Source organism: Camellia sinensis, chromosome 9, assembly GCF_055761805.1.
Source record: "Camellia sinensis isolate YWXY chromosome 9, ASM5576180v1, whole genome shotgun sequence".
NCBI classification, from domain to species: Eukaryota; Viridiplantae; Streptophyta; class Magnoliopsida; order Ericales; family Theaceae; genus Camellia; species Camellia sinensis.
In genome coordinates this window covers 187860469-187876567 of record NC_138969.1, presented here as the reverse complement: position 1 = coordinate 187876567, position 16099 = coordinate 187860469, and the positions used below count along the sequence as shown (strand labels likewise).

General features: G+C 35.7%; 2 pseudogenes; one reads left to right on the top strand and one right to left on the bottom strand.

The window, feature by feature from the left end:
- Positions 1–568: 568 nt before the first annotated feature.
- Positions 569–7905, bottom strand: LOC145799999 (iron-sulfur cluster assembly SufBD family protein ABCI8, chloroplastic pseudogene; annotated as a pseudogene).
- A 1189-nt stretch (positions 7906–9094) lies between these two features.
- LOC145799998 (iron-sulfur cluster assembly SufBD family protein ABCI8, chloroplastic pseudogene) lies at positions 9095–14351 on the top strand (annotated as a pseudogene).
- The last annotated feature ends 1748 nt before the right edge of the window (positions 14352–16099 follow it).

The following is a 16099-nucleotide window of genomic DNA, read 5'->3' as shown; positions in this document are numbered from 1 at the left end:
ATAAGACGCTCAAGCGTCAGACACAAAAACTGGACCCGCTAGAGCGTAAAGATTCCTGCTCGAGCGCCAAGACACAACTGCAAAACACACCCACTCGAGCGCAAAGGGAAAGCCGCTCGAGCATAGATTTCCCCCTTCCAAAACTTTTACAGACAATGAACTACCCGCTCGAGCGCCAAGACACCCGCTCGAGTGCTACCCGCTCGAGCGTAAGGAAAACCGTTCGAGCGTGAAAAATGCACCTGCAGAAGTTTTGCAGAGGCACAAAATGCTGGGAGTGTGTAAATCCCGCTCGAGTGCAAGAAGACTCGCTCAAGCGGACAACCAAAAATCAAACTCTGCTCGAGCGCAAAGGGACCCGCTCGAGCGTACCACCAAATATCTGGGCAACAAGGAATGGGACTAAAGCTCAACCAACCTGTTCGAAACACGCCCAATACATCCTAAAACTCAAACACACGGAATTAAAGGATAACAACAAGATATACAGTCACCAACTCCACGGAACCTAAGTCCGGAATACAACAATTAAAGGAAGAGAAACCGAGATCGCTATATGACCAACATACTAGAATATGAAATATCGTGAATCGTAGTAAAAGAGCTGAGACATGAACAAAGATTTATCTGATAAAACAATTAAATCTCTCAAAAATCATAAGTGAATTATGCTAGTCAAACACTACCAACATGTGTGTCAGCCACCTAAACTCACTCCAAAAGAGGTGTCCAACTGGGTTTGGACCGAAGGGTTTAGCTAAATAGATATTAGGGTATCTAATCGCCTCACACCCGCCAGACCGCTCCTATTGGCACAAATCATTGCACCAAATGCACTTTGGAACCTTGGAGAAGCAGAAACGTAGATGTTGAAGCAAATGCAAATTTTTGCTTATCATGGATATTGTAGATAGACATCCTTATTTTGGTCTTTTATTCTCGTTATTGACAGCTCTTATGTTTATATTACAATGCAATTGGAAATAGTTTTAAACTAGATACATTTTTTAATTGTAATTTTCACAACTAAGAAATAATTTTTATTGATACGACCACATAGTATACAAAAATATAACATGATTTTACCCTAAAAAATATACTTTTTGGGGCCCCTCACTCGGAATTACTCAATTTTTGTCTCCACTTGCTATGTCTCTCAAATGAGGAGGTCTCTTCACTTTATATAGTCATCCACTTTTTCAATGAACGATTATGATCAATTTGACCTAGGAGACATTACTAAGCTTCTAGAATATTCTAGGTTACTCTCATCCTTCCACTATAGTTTAGATTTCTCTAAATTATTCTACTACATAATGGAAAGTTTTATACTTCTCTAGAATACTCCCGAATGTTCTAGAACTTTATAGATTTGTTAGATTTCTCTAAATTTCTCCAATATTTTTTATTCTACTAGGATATTCTAAAATCTTCTAGATTTGTCTAAAACTTTTAATAATCTTCTAGATTCTCCACCATTGTAAAATGATGTGGAAAAACACTAGAGAGTTTGTATTGATTCTCAACGGACTAGACCGGTCCAGTTTAGGCCTGTGGGCCCACTACTAGTTCTGTTGCGATGATCTAAACTATTAATTTTTGGGGTTTTCATGTATGGATTATCCATACAAAAAAACAGATTGATTCGATAATTGTAACTATTTTGATTTCAACAAATTTGTTTTAAAAAATTATGAACTATAAAATATAATTTTAAAAATAACCTACTTTTTAAAAACAAATGCAATTAATTAAATCATGTGGTTATAATTATTAGAGATCAATTTGAATCTTTTTTTTATGCATGAAAGTTAAAAAATTAATGATTTAGATTGTCCAACTACTGCCATGGTCCCATTAATCCTGTATTTATATCAAAAGCTAGATACATACTCACCAATCTAACATCTTTCAATCACCCATTACTAGGTACTAATTAGACATTTTGTTTGAGGAAAAATATATTTTACATCCCAAAAGCTATAATTAAAGATATTATTGATTCCTATAAAATAAAATATTATTGGTTAATTCATGGAGATTGAAAAAAACATTTAATTGAGATTATTCGGAGAATTCGGATATAGCTCCCTTATTATAAGTTTAAATTAGTATAAGGACAAGCAAGAAAGATTGTCAGTTCCAGTCCTTTAATGTTTTGTAGAACAAATCTTGACCAAAGTAACCCTATTAAAAAAAATTACACCATTCTATAACTATTTTGATTTCAACAAATTTATTTTCAAAAAATTATGAACTATAAAATATGATTTTAAAAGCACCCTGTTTTTGAAAACAAATGTTATTAAATCATGTTATTATAATTATTGGAGATCAATTTAATTTTTTTGTATAAATAAGAGAAAATCAGTAAAATATTCATCTCTAACTTTGTGCAATATGAGAGGTCCAAATTTTTTTTTATTAGATAAGGCCATCAACATTTTCACAGAGAATTCAATTCAGAGAAATTTTGTCTGACTTAAAGAAATTTCGACCCCAATTCAGGAAAATTTTAAAATTTCTATGTAATAATTGAAATTTCACTGAATCAGGGTGAAATTTCTCTAAGTCAAATTTTCTTGTTGAGAGACCTTAACTACTATGAAAATACTATATATCATTTATCTTATAAAATTTTAATATCAGGGAACCTTAAAAAAAATTTCCCTATAAATAATCTATGCATAAAAGGGAGAATATCAGGTCTCTCTCTCTCTTCCTCTTCTTTTTCTTTGTTTTTGTTGTTGTTGTTGCTGTGTTTCATCTGCTCTTAAGACGCCTTCATTGTGAAATTATAATTGATTAGGTCAGCCTCAAGGATCTTTCCCTTCAAGGTTAGTTTTTTTCCATAATGCCACTTTGATAAGCAATAGAAAAAGCATTTTGATAACATGAATTCAAGTTGATACTAATATGTGATTTGTTTCTTATTGTGATATGTTGATTTAATGTGGGAATCTACAATTTGAATGCACCAGTTGGAATTCAAGGTAAATTGCGTACTTCACATATTTTATTACATTTTGCCTCAATAACTCTTTTGCATTAATGAGTTTGGTTCTCTTGAATTGTCCTTTTCAGAATTTGTATGTAGCTGCTAATTTTGTGAACAACTTAGTTACTTTTAAAAAGTTTGTTTTTCTTTGTTGTGTTTTGTATTTGTGGATCATGTTTAACTCCTTAGAGCTGATGTTTAACTTATTAATAATGGGATGCCCAAGTGTTTTTTCTTCATATATCCATACAATCAGTTTCTAAAAAATGTCCTATGTGGCATAGTTGAGGGCTAAGATTTATTTTTGAACCAGGTTGAGGGTTAGGATTGAATAAATTTATCAGTTAGTGTTGTTTCCCGAATAACGAAGTGCCTTCAGGCACTTGCAATTTCACTAGTATTACAGTAAGGTACATTAGAAAGGTAGAAGTACTAAATTGCATACATCACTAGTATTACAATAAGGTACACTAGTATTACAATAAGGTACATTAGTAACGAACCAAACAGCTTGTTGTAATGCAATGGAGAGTTATGTATCTCGCTTTCAAAAACAGAGCTTCATAACCAACTTGCAAGCTGTAAATTGTGCTGCATCATTTGGAATGAAACTACAGAAAGCAAATATTACTGAAAATGTTTATAATCTCTGTCGTATTAGCCTCAAGGATCTTTCCCTTCAAGGTTAGTTTTTTTCCATAATGCCACTTTGATGAGCAATAGAAAAAGCATTTTGATAACATGAATTCAAGTTGATACTAATATGTGATTTGTTTCTTATTGTGATATGTTGATTTGATGTGGGAATCTACAATTTGAATGCACCAGTTGGAATTCAAGGTAAATTGCATACTTCACATATTTTATTACATTTTGCCTCAATAACTCTTTTGCATTAATGAGTTTGGTTCTCTTGAATTGTCCTTTTCAGAACTTGTATGTAGCTGCTAATTTTGTGAACAACTTAGTTACTTTTAAAAAGTTTGTTTTTCTTTGTTATGTTTTGTATTTGTGGATCATGTTTAACTCCTTAGAGCTGATGTTTAACTTATTAATAATGGGATGCCCAAGTGTCTTTTCTTCATATATCCATACAATCAGTTTCTAAAAAATGTCCTATGTGGCATAGTTGAGGGCTAAGATTTATTTTTGAACCAGGTTGAGGGTTAAGATTGAATAAATTTATCAGTTAGTGTTGTTTCCCGAATAACGAAGTGCCTTCAGGAACTTGCAATTTCACTAGTATTAGAGTAAGGTACATTAGTAAGGTAGAAGTACTAAATTGCATACTTCACTAGTATTACAATAAGGTACATTAGTAACGAACCAGACAGCTTGTTGTAATGTAATGGAGAGTTATGTATCTCGCTTGCAAAAACAGAGCTTCATAACCAACTTGCAAGCTGTAAATTGTGCTACATCACTTGGAATGAAACTACAGAAAGCAAATATTACTGAAAATGTTTATAATCTCTGTCGTATTAGCCTCAAGGATCTTTCCCTTCAAGTTTAGTTTTTCTCCATAATGCCACTTTGATGAGCAATAGAAAAAGCATTTTGACAACATGAATTCAAGTTGATACTAATATGTGATTTGTTTCTTTCTGTGACATGTTGATTTGATGTGAGAATCTACAATTTGAATGCATCAGTTGGAATTCAAGGTAAATTGCATACTTCACATATTTTATTACATTTTGCCTCAATAACTCTTTTGCATTAATGAGTTTGGTTTCTCTTGATTTGTCCTTTTCAGAACTTATATGTGGCTGCTAATTTTGTGAACAACTTAGTTACTTTTAAAAAGTTTGTTTTTCTTTGTTGTGTTTTGTATTTGTGGATCATGTTTAACTCCTTAGAGCTGATGTTTAACTTATTAATAATGGGATGCCCAAGTGTGTTTTCTTCATATATCTATACAATCAGTTTCTGAAAAATGTCCTATGTGGCATAGTTGAGGGCTAAGATTTATTTTTGAACCAGGTTGAGGGTTAAGATTGAATAAATTTATCAGTTAGTGTTGTTTCCCGAATAACGAAGTGCCTTCAGGCACTTGCAATTTCACTAGTATTACAGTAAGGCACATTAGTAAGGTAGAAGTACTAAATTGCATACTTCACTAGTATTACAATAAGGTACACTAGTATTACAATAAGGTACATTAGTAACAAACCAAACAGCTTGTTGTAATGCATTGGAGAGTTATGTATCTCGCTTTCAAAAACAGAGCTTCATAACCAACTTGCAAGCTGTAAATTGTGCTGCATCACTTGGAATGAAACTACAGAAAGCAAATATTACTGAAAATGTTTATAATCTCTGTCGTATTAGCCTCAAGGATCTTTCCCTTCAAGGTTAGTTTTTTTCCATAATGCCGCTTTGATGAGCAATAGAAAAAGCATTTTGACAACATTAATTCAAGTTGATACTAATATGTGATTTGTTTCTTATTGTGATATGTTGATTTAATGTGGGAATCTACAATTTGAATGCATCAGTTGGAATTCAAGGTAAATTGCATACTTCACATATTTTATTACATTTTGCCTCAATAACTCTTTTGCATTAATGAGTTTGGTTTCCCTTGAATTGTCCTTTTCAGAACTTGTATGTAGCTGCTAATTTTGTGAACAACTTAGTTACTTTTAAAAAGTTTGTTTTTCTTTGTTGTGTTTTGTATTTGCGGATCATGTTTAACTCCTTAGAGCTGATGTTTAACTTATTAATAATGGGATGCCCAAGTGTCTTGCTTCATATATCTATATAATAAAACAAATTAATTTCTGAAAAATGTCCTATGTGGCATAGTTGTGTGCTAAGATTTATTTTTGAACCAGATTTATTTTTCTTCATTATTGTTTTTCTTTATATGGTTTATTCATGAATTGATAAAACTTACCAAACATTAATCTGCTTTTCCATCAACAATTAATCATGTTTGGATTTCATTTCTTTCTCTTGAGTTAAGTCCCAACACCAAGGTATAAACATACACTCATATAAACCCATCACACTACACACGTGCACAATCTGGATATTTCTTCAAATTAATTTATGATTAGAATTAACTTATTATGTAATTATCCATTAACTTTATTAAACACAATTTGATCGTAATTAATCTTAATTAGTACATAGCTTAATTAATCATACTAATCATAACCCACATAATTTAAATAGTCTAATGGACTTCAATTAAGACCCTATTAATTATATGTGATTTTACAAATCTAAATCAGTTTTTTAAACACACTCCCAAAAAACTCCAAATATTAAATTAGACTTATTGTCATCATCAATTTTGATTCCCCAAATCATTTAGGCCTTTAATTTCTAATCAGACTCCAAATTTCTGTCATTAAATTACACATTCAAATTGGACATCCCATAAATAAATTTAGTCTGTAATAATAACAATTCTCAATCCTCATAATTTAACTAACTTAATTAACTCAAATTCGGACCTAATTAATCAAATCTCAATTTTACTAAACTGAATCAAATATTTAATTAAACCCTCATATGGTCTGATATTTGAAATTAAACTGAATCAACTCACTAATTTTACCTCCTTAAGCCATTTGGACATTCAATTTCTAATTCCAAATTAAATCCTTATTAAAATCAAATACGAATCAGACTCCAAAAATTTTCATAAATCTCAAATTAAATTAGGATAACGACTACTTAAAATCCCAAATCTCCTTAATTAACCAAATATAAAATATTACACATGGCGTGGTTGTCACATAGGTACTTCCAAGTAATCGCAGACCTAGTCTCCACTTGCGTCCACGATATCTTTGACCGAGCCCCAGCACAAAGACCCCGCTTTGTAACAAGGTTATAAATCCCTCCCTTCCCTTGCTCATCCCCAGTATACCAATTTTGCACCGTGGAGTACTTAATCTCTGCATCCTCAGCGCAGTACAACTCAACCACGGCAGCATGAAGTCGATTCCTATCATAAGACGGTGCAGTGCACCCTCCAAATACTCCACAAAACTCCTACCATTGGCAACTATAAGGGTCCTCTCAAATTGCCCAGTTTCCAATGCATTCATGCGAAAATAAGTCGAGATTTGCATAGGGCACTTGGTATCCTTAGGTATGTAACAAAACGACCCGTCATTAACCACAGTTGAATTTAAAGCTGCATAGTAATTATCATCAGGTGGAACAACCTTACCTAAGAACTTCTTGACTAAATCAGGGTATTCCCTAATGGCCTTGGTTATCGAACAAAAAATCACACCCGCCTTCTCTAAAGTCTTCCTATGAGCCGTAGCGATCCATACACTATCAAGAACAGCATCAACAGCAACATTAGCCAATCGATTTTGTTCACTCAAAGGAACACCCAATTTATCAAAGTACTTAATAAGCTCAGGATCAGCCTCATCGAGGCTATTCAAAGTCAGTTTCTTTTTCGGTTCCGAATAATAACACATGTCCTGCAAATCAATCGGAGGGTACCGATTATCTGACCATTTGGGTTCAGTCATCCTACGAAATTTCTCGAAAGAATTCAATCTAAACTCAAGCATCCAATCGGGTTCGTTCTTTCGGGACGAACTCAATCGAATAGTCTCCTCCGAAAGCCCTTTCGAAATCGTGAAGGAGTCGATTTCTTCATTGAACCCCCATTTGTAATCGCGTTTGAGGAATTTGTGAATTGCGTCTTCATCGCTTGAAAGCGTACCTGGGATTGGAGGAAGCTTGGAATCAAGGGTTTTGGGTTCGTACCCAACACCTACTCTGACCTTGAAGAGTTTGGAATTAGGGGTTTTAGGGTTTGAAGATTTCAAAAATTCGAGCTTTGGGTAAAAAAGTTTTGGAATTTTGGGGGTTTCGGTGTGGGGGTGAGGAGAGAAGCTTGAAATACCATTGGCAATAAGAGAAGCCATAGATGTGGTGGTGAAGATTCACAGAGAGATAGAGAGAGAGAAGAGTATAGAAATTGAAAGCAAATTTTTAGTTTGTTTTTCGCGTTTTTTGTGGAGCCTCTGCCGTTGTTCCCTGTTCCTGCCGTGGGACAAAACGGCGTCGTTTGGACAATTTTTTTTTTTTTTAAATTCTCTCAACTCTCAAACCAGAGGGAAGACGACTGTGCGGTGACGACTGCATGGCGAGACAAAGCAAGGCAATGGCGGCAGAAGCGGGGGCAAGACGACGCCCTTCCTTCATTGCTCCATCAAATTGCAGAGAATGTAGAGAGAGAAAGTTAGAGAGAGCATGCAAACCTTCATTCACATTTCTACCAATTTATATACCACACACATATATATATGCGTTCAGCTCTATAATATGATTCTTATTATTCCTTTTCACTTCAATTAAGTAAAATAGTGGTGAATCTAAATGTTTTTGTTTTGGGGGGATTAGGGTTTCTAATGGAGTCTGAATCTCTGCCATTGTTTGTTGCGACGTCCAAAAAATGTAGCTTTATCGCCACCTCGCCTCGCCGTGCCGACGGCAACGGCGAGCAACAATGGAACTCCACGGCTTATTATGGATGGCCAAACTTTTCTCATTCCCAAACACACCAAATGTACCTTTTAGATCTAAAAGTTCATATCCCAAACATCACAATACAACCAAACAGTGCTAAGAATGAATCAATTGAACATAAAATGGTAAAATTAACAAGAAACCATGTGTCAAAACAAGAAACAAGCAAATAAACAATATTTAGAAGGCAACAATAGTGAAACCTTTCAAAATCAACACATTCAAATCTAGAAATTGCCATCCCACATATCAGGATCGTTTCAGTCTTTCGTTTGGCTGGGCTGTGCAAGTCCAGATCCTCGCCGCCGTTGACACATCATCGCAGCCGTCACTCTCCTCTTCATCTCTTTGTTCAGTCGTTTGTAGGCGCTTCTCTAAAACGTTTAAGAACTTAGAAAGAGAAGAAATAAGAAAACAAGGTGGAGAAAAAAATTGTCCAAAACGACGCCGTTTTGTCCCACTGTAGGGAACAACGGCAGAGGATCCGAACTCCACAAAAAACACGAAAAACAAACTGAAAATTTGCTTTCAATTTCTACACTCTTCTCTCTCTCAATCTCTCTGTGAATCTTCACCACCACATCCATGGCTTCTCTTATTGCCAATGTTATTTCAAGCTTCTCTCCTTCCCCCTACACTGAAAACCCCAAAATCTCAAAACTTTTTTACCCAAAGCTCGAATTTTTGAAATCTTCAAACCCTAAAACCCCTAATTTCAAACTCTTCAAGGTTAGAGAAGATGTTGGGTACGAACCCAAAACCCTTGATTCCGAGCTTCCTCCAATCCCAGGTACGCTTTCAAACGATGAAGACGCAATTCACAAATTCCTCAAACGCGATTACAAATGGGGGTTCAATGAAGAAATCAACTCCTTCACGATTCCGAAAGGGCTTTCGGAGGAGACTATTCGATTGATTTCGTCCCGAAAGAACGAACCCGATTGGATGCTTGAGTTTAGATTGAATTCTTTTGAAAAATTTCTTAGGATGACTGAACCCAAATGGTCAGACAATCGATACCCTCCAATTGATTTGCAGGACATGTGTTATTATTCAGAACCGAAAAAGAAACCGACTTTGAATAGCCTCGATGAGGCTGATCCTGAGCTTATTAAGTACTTTGATAAATTGGGTGTTCCTTTGAATGAACAAAATCGATTGGCTAATGTTGCTGTTGATGTTGTTCTTGATAGTGTATCGATCGTTACGACTCATAGGAAGACTATAGAGAAGGCGGGTGTGATTTTTTGTTTGATAACCGAGGCCATTAGGGAATACCCTGATTTAGTAAGGAAGTTCTTAGGTAGGGTTATTCCACCTGATGATAATTACTATGTAGCTTTAAATTCAGCTGTGGTTAGTGACGGGTCGTTTTGTTACATACCTAAGGATACCAAATGCCCTATGCAAATCTCGACTAATTTTGGCATAAATGCATTGGAAACTGGGCAATTTGAGAGAACCCTTATAGTTGCTGATGATAGGAGTTTTGTGGAGTATTTGGAGGGGTGCACTGCACTGTCTTATGATAGGAATCAACTTCATGCTGCCGTGGTTGAATTGTACTACGCTAAGGATGCGGAGATTAAGTACTCCACGGTGCAAAATTGGTATGCTGGGGATGAGCAAGGGAAGGGAGGGATTTATAAATTTGTTACAAACTGGGGTCTTTGTGTTGGGGCTCGGTTAAAGATATCGTGGACACAGGTGAGGACTGGGTCTGCGATTACTTGGAAGTACCCAAGTGTTGTTTTGAAGGGTGATGATACAGTGGGGGAGTTCTATTCTGTGGCACTGACTGTAGACACCCCATTTTTGACCGCCCTCAAGACTTAGATGTGCTTGCAGGTACATCCGGTGACAAGTTTGATTGCTCGCCGAGCGCTCGAATTTCGCGGTGGAACGTCACAGGTTTGAGCTTTCCAAACCCTGTATCCTTTCTGCCTTATTTTTGGACCATGCTTTGGTCCCTCCATAGTACTTGTTTTGATGCACTTCCAGCCATGATCAAGGGCTACCAGCCATGGGATTTTCCCTGCCGGCCACCAATTGGCCCTGCCGGCCATCAATGAAGCCCTGCTGGCCATCACTGATGTCCAACCGGCCACTAATGTTTCAACAGATATTTTTCTGATATTTTTAAGCCAACTGTTTGCAGGATAGACCATCTGCACTCACGTGGATGGTTGGATCTCTTCAAGGGGCTTTTGTATTTTCTATATATAGGTCTCATCTATATGCATGCAAGGGGTTACAAGAATTGAGCTAAGCTAAAATTCTCTCTCTCTCTCTCTCTCTCTAGAATCCTCTCTCTCTATATTTTAGGCTTGAAAGTGATCTTTCTTTACATATTTGCACTAGAACTCTTAGCCAAACACCCTCATATTGAAGCTGAGGTCTCTTGAAGCTTGGTTTGAGGTCTCAAAGTTGGTTTTAGCTCAAGAAAGTTGCTGGTTTGTTGCTGTGCTTCAAGGGTAAGAGATTACCCCTTTTTAAGCTTTGTTTTACTTCATTGGTTCGCCACCCTTGCATGTTGTTTTTGGCCTAATTGTCAACTACAAAACCTTTATTTTTAAGTGTTTGAAATGGTAGTTTGAGGTTCTTTTGAGGTTAGGGGTGTTCCCCTCTCTTTGGTGGCTTATTTGCTAAGCTTTATGCCATGTTTAAAAGCCTTTAAAACAATCTCTTTTTGGCCTTTTAACCACTGAAATTCAAGGGATTTTCAGTGGCAAAAACTTGGTTTTGAGGACCAAAATAGGAAGGGGTGGCCTCCCCTCCTTGTTTCTCCTTTGCATGTATTGATGGCTTAGTAGTTGAGCATGTGTTTCTACCATCTCATGGCTTGATCTCAGCATGTTTTTGTGACTTTTTTAACATGTTTTAACACTGATTGTGGCTGGTCGGAGCACCTCTTGTTTGCATCTTGTACTTGTAGTGTAATCTTGCTTACTAGCCTTGTATGCCTAGTGATTTAACCTATCATTCTAGCATGTGTTAGTCTAACTTTATTGTGATTTTACCACTAATTTTGCATGCTTTTATTTTGTGTTGAGTGGTTTTGGTCATATGAGACTTGTTATGCATGGTTGTAGTGCAAAGGCCATTACTAGCCTTGTGTTTTGAGGCCGCTAGCATGCTTAGCTTGTGATGTTTGCATGATTTGGCATCATTTAGCATGGGATTTCAGAGCATATTTATCTGTCACACTCTCACACATACCACTCTTTCATTATGTTTGAGAGTTGTGCCTCATGCCTTAAAAATGAGCCAATACATGAACATGATTTTCTTGCTTTTCATGTTGCCATCTTAGCTCATTTTAGCCACTATTTTGACATGTTTGAGTTCCGTCTAGGCCTGGTTTGATCATTTGAGCATTGTATTGCATAGTCCTAGTGTTGTGTCCTTCACTAGTTTTAATGCTTAAGTCTCTTAACATGTTGTACATGAGTTGTTTGCATGTTAGAGTCTTGTTTTTCATGCCATTTCAACACTGAGATTCTGCCACCTCCCTCACTTTTTCATCTTTTGATTTGTTTTGAGGATTGGTTAGTCTTATAGTTGTGTTTAAGCCATGGGATTGAGGCTTGTGCTTAAATGGCTTTAACCCTCTTTTTAGGGTTCCTCCTAGTCAAAGGCATGGTCTCTCCTATGTTTTAAGTCATCTTTTGATTGACCTCTCTCTTGCATTAGAGGACTTTCACATTGGACAAACCAACTAAAGAATGGCTTGGTAATGTAAAATGTGTAAACAAGAATTGAATCAAGTAAAACATGCCAAGATAAGCATGTTATGTATATGCATTGCATTGTGTTCAATCGGACGTTATATTGAACACAAGGTGAATTGGTCCATTTCATACTCAAAGTGATGAAAATGAGACAATTCCCTTTGTCTCCATTGCCTTTGATCTTCCATGATAAGATAGTGCTCCATAGAGTCTTATTTGTCTTGTATTTATTGAATGTGTGCAAGTTGGATCTTCGGCCATCATGCATTGTGAATGCTTGATTGATGGTCTTGGATCCAATGGTGCCTCTCCCTTGATGTTTTGAGATGATAAGGAGGGGCACAGTACATACATGTTCTTGGGAGACCCTCCATTTTCCTTTGTTTTGTGCTCTGTTGCAGCTTGGTGTTACAGCACACCAGTGGCCGGCAGTGCCACACTGATGGCCGACACCCTTTCATTGTTGGCCAACAGAGGTCCACTCTTGGCCGGCAGATGGCTGACAGCCACCATTCATGGCCGGCAAGCCACTAGTGCACTAGGTTCAGCAGAAAGTTCTTGAAGACACCCTGCAAATAGAGCCTCTAAAGAGCAAACCGGAGAGTTTTTCGGGACGGGAACCGAGTGCATGCATGTTCAACTTCTTCAACTTTTTGAGGCAGCTTGGTTTAAAGCTTTACTTGTTAGCTAGCTTGGTTTTGTAATTTATTTAATTAATTCGTTAATTAGTTAAAGTGTTGTAATAATTAAGTAGCTTAGTTTAGCTATTTATTTATTGGTTTGTAATAATTAGTCTAATTAGCTTAATTAGATTAGTTGATTAGCTTAGTGTAGCTAGCTTGACTTATTCATTCGGACCCTGCTTCGCGAGGGCACAATGTTGTAATAAGGGTGCGTGTGTGTGTGCATGTCTTCCAACCCCACGCCTTTCTCCCTTTTACTTATCCGCTTTCAATGGTTAAATTAGGGCACGTTTTGATTAGCATACCCTATGCCTGCATGCGTGCATCATTCATTTGTCTTGCATGCACCGGGCTCGGCACATCATACAAACTGCATCGTATTTCAATACACTTACTTGAATACGTGTTCTAAAGCATGTTATCAAGTGTTGCATTCATATGCCATCTTGGATAGCCGAGCCTATTTAGTTGCATTTTGCATGCGTTGCATTAGGCATCTTGTATAGTTAGGATCATGCATTGTTTCTAACTAATTTTCTGTTTTGGCTCGAAGTACACTGTAAGTTTTTACGCTTTAGCATCCTTGCATGCGTGTGAGTGTTGCGATGTTTAGCATGCTTGCCATGAGGCTATGTGTTTAATCGATAAACTGTATAAATGCCTGTGGATGAAGGCTTGGTTGCTTGAATTGGAACAATTCATCGAATGTGAGTTTTAAGACCACTTTGCGAAGTGGCAAATCATGTTTTAAAGCCCACTTGAGGGTGGCAAATCCTCATTTTAGCCCACTTGAGAGTGGCATTTCAAACCATTTTCAAAAACAAACATGAATTGTTTTGTTCCAATTCTCGCTATTTAGTCTATACTTGTATGTTGTGCGCATCACATAGTAAGTTAGCTAATAACTGGAATAAGAATACATGCATTTATAAAACAACATATCATGTTAGTAGAGGCCGATCTTTGATCGGGCGAGCAGGGGTGCTGATTTCAGGACCTTCCCCTCTCGTACCCAAGTTCTCGAGCCGATGCAACTTTGGTGATGACGAACACGTGGCCTTTGGCATGAGTTAGGGTTTCCTAAATTTTTCAAAAATAAAATATTTTGGTGACAACTTTGAAATCTGGCAAAGCAGTCCATGTTTGGCACTTTTTGATTCAAAATTGATTTTTCAAAACCAATTGCCAGATTTGGACTCTTTGGTGATTTATCAGTCTTACATTGCACTTTGTAAGATTAGATTCAGAACCGTAACAGGAGTCCGAACTGTAGTAGTAGGACCCGATTCGTGCCCTCTCCGAAAGGAGGGCGCACGGAGAGAGTTCAGGCGGTCTACACTGACCAATAACTATTAGCAGGCTGACACGGGGACAAAAATGATACTAAGGAGTTTTTGTGTGTTACATCAATTGGAGTGTTACATTTAGAAAAGTACACTAAACAGTTTTTTAGCGTGTTACATTGAAGTATTACGTTTGAGAAAAACATACTGAGAAGTTTTTTTTTTAAATGTTACGTTTAGTAATTTCAGCATTATGAGAAAATCTACATTTGTTCCTCAACACATAAGATACACGCGTTTATATTTTGCCGTTTATGTAATTCACACTAGAATGAGACCTTTGGGTCTATAAGGAAAAAAAAATGAGGACCAAACAGTTCATAAGATCACTACTTGAAATTTATTAGTGTTTCACCCAAAAAAAAAAAAAAATTGCAATAGAGACCAAAAATAAAAATAAAATTTACATATATAAGGATTCGTCGGCCTAGAATGACCCACAAAAATCATATCGAAACCCATTAACGAACTTTTATTTTGGTGGACCGAGGTTGGGCCAAAAATATAAGCCTGGGCTTGCCCAACGGGCTTGGATTTGTTACTCATTTAATACATGAAGGCTCATGGGCGAACTATCAGGTAAGTTTCTTTTGAGTAGTCTGCCTCCAACACAAAATAGAATAGTTCAACTTCAATAACTAGGCCCAAATCAGCTCAAATACTATTAGGCCCGTTTGTTTTCAGAGGCAAAATAGAGAGGATTCATAGTGAGGGGATTAATAGTGAGGGGATTGTTAGTGAGGGGATTCAGCAAAATTGTGTTTGTTTTGATGATAGTTATTAGTGTAGGAATTGTTAAATTATTTTTATATAAAATAATAAAACAAATAAAAAATATAAAAAATTAAACATTAATTTTTAAAAAAAAATTCTCAATATGTAAAAAATTAAAATAAAATTAAAAAATTTCTAATCCCCTCACTATTTTTCTAATTCCACCTCCATCTCCACCTTCTCCATCCCAATCCCCCTTCCAACTTCCATCTTAATCCCTTCCTTCGTCCTAATTCCTTTTCCAACTCTACAAACAAACACAACACTAAAACCCCACCTCTATCCTAATCCCCTTACATCCATTACACCCCAAAACAAACGGGATCTTAGGGTTAGCTAAACTTGCTTGGGTTGGGTTGCAGCTCTTTGGGTCAAATTATATATGGTAAAATAGGATAAAAAAAATCATTCACTCATTTTAATTTTTTGAAAATTAAGTTTTTCATTTTTCATATATATATATATATATATATTTAGTGAATATTTTTATAATTTTAAACAATTTTTTTTTTACTTTTTTAGATACATTATTTGGATGTATCTAAAAAGTAAAATATTTGTAAAAAAAATATTTAAAAAATTAATATATACACAAGAATATGAAAAATGCACTGAATTTTTGTATTTTTTTTTATATTTTTGGTATTTATTAAATTTTTTACAGATTTTTTTTACAAATATTATATTTTTTAAGTGTATTTATGTGAGGTATATCTAAAAATTAAAAAATTGCTTACAACATTAAAAAAATTCAGTGAAAACAAAAAAACACGGAAAACAAAAAGTTTTTAATTTTTTAAAAAATGAATTCAGAAAACTCAAACCAAATACATTTTTTTTTAATTTTTTCTATTTTTTATTTTTTACTTTTCTAGTTGGCCTAGTTGAGTAAATTCTAAAAATCTAAAAGTTAAAGAAAGGATTCTCTAAAGATGAAAAAAGTTGACAAGAAAATTACTAAAAAAACCAATTTCTAACATCTTGTTTAACCTTCTCACTAGTTTAGAAAGAAGACCTACGGTTTGTTCGGATAATTGGATACATCAAATTTTCATGTGT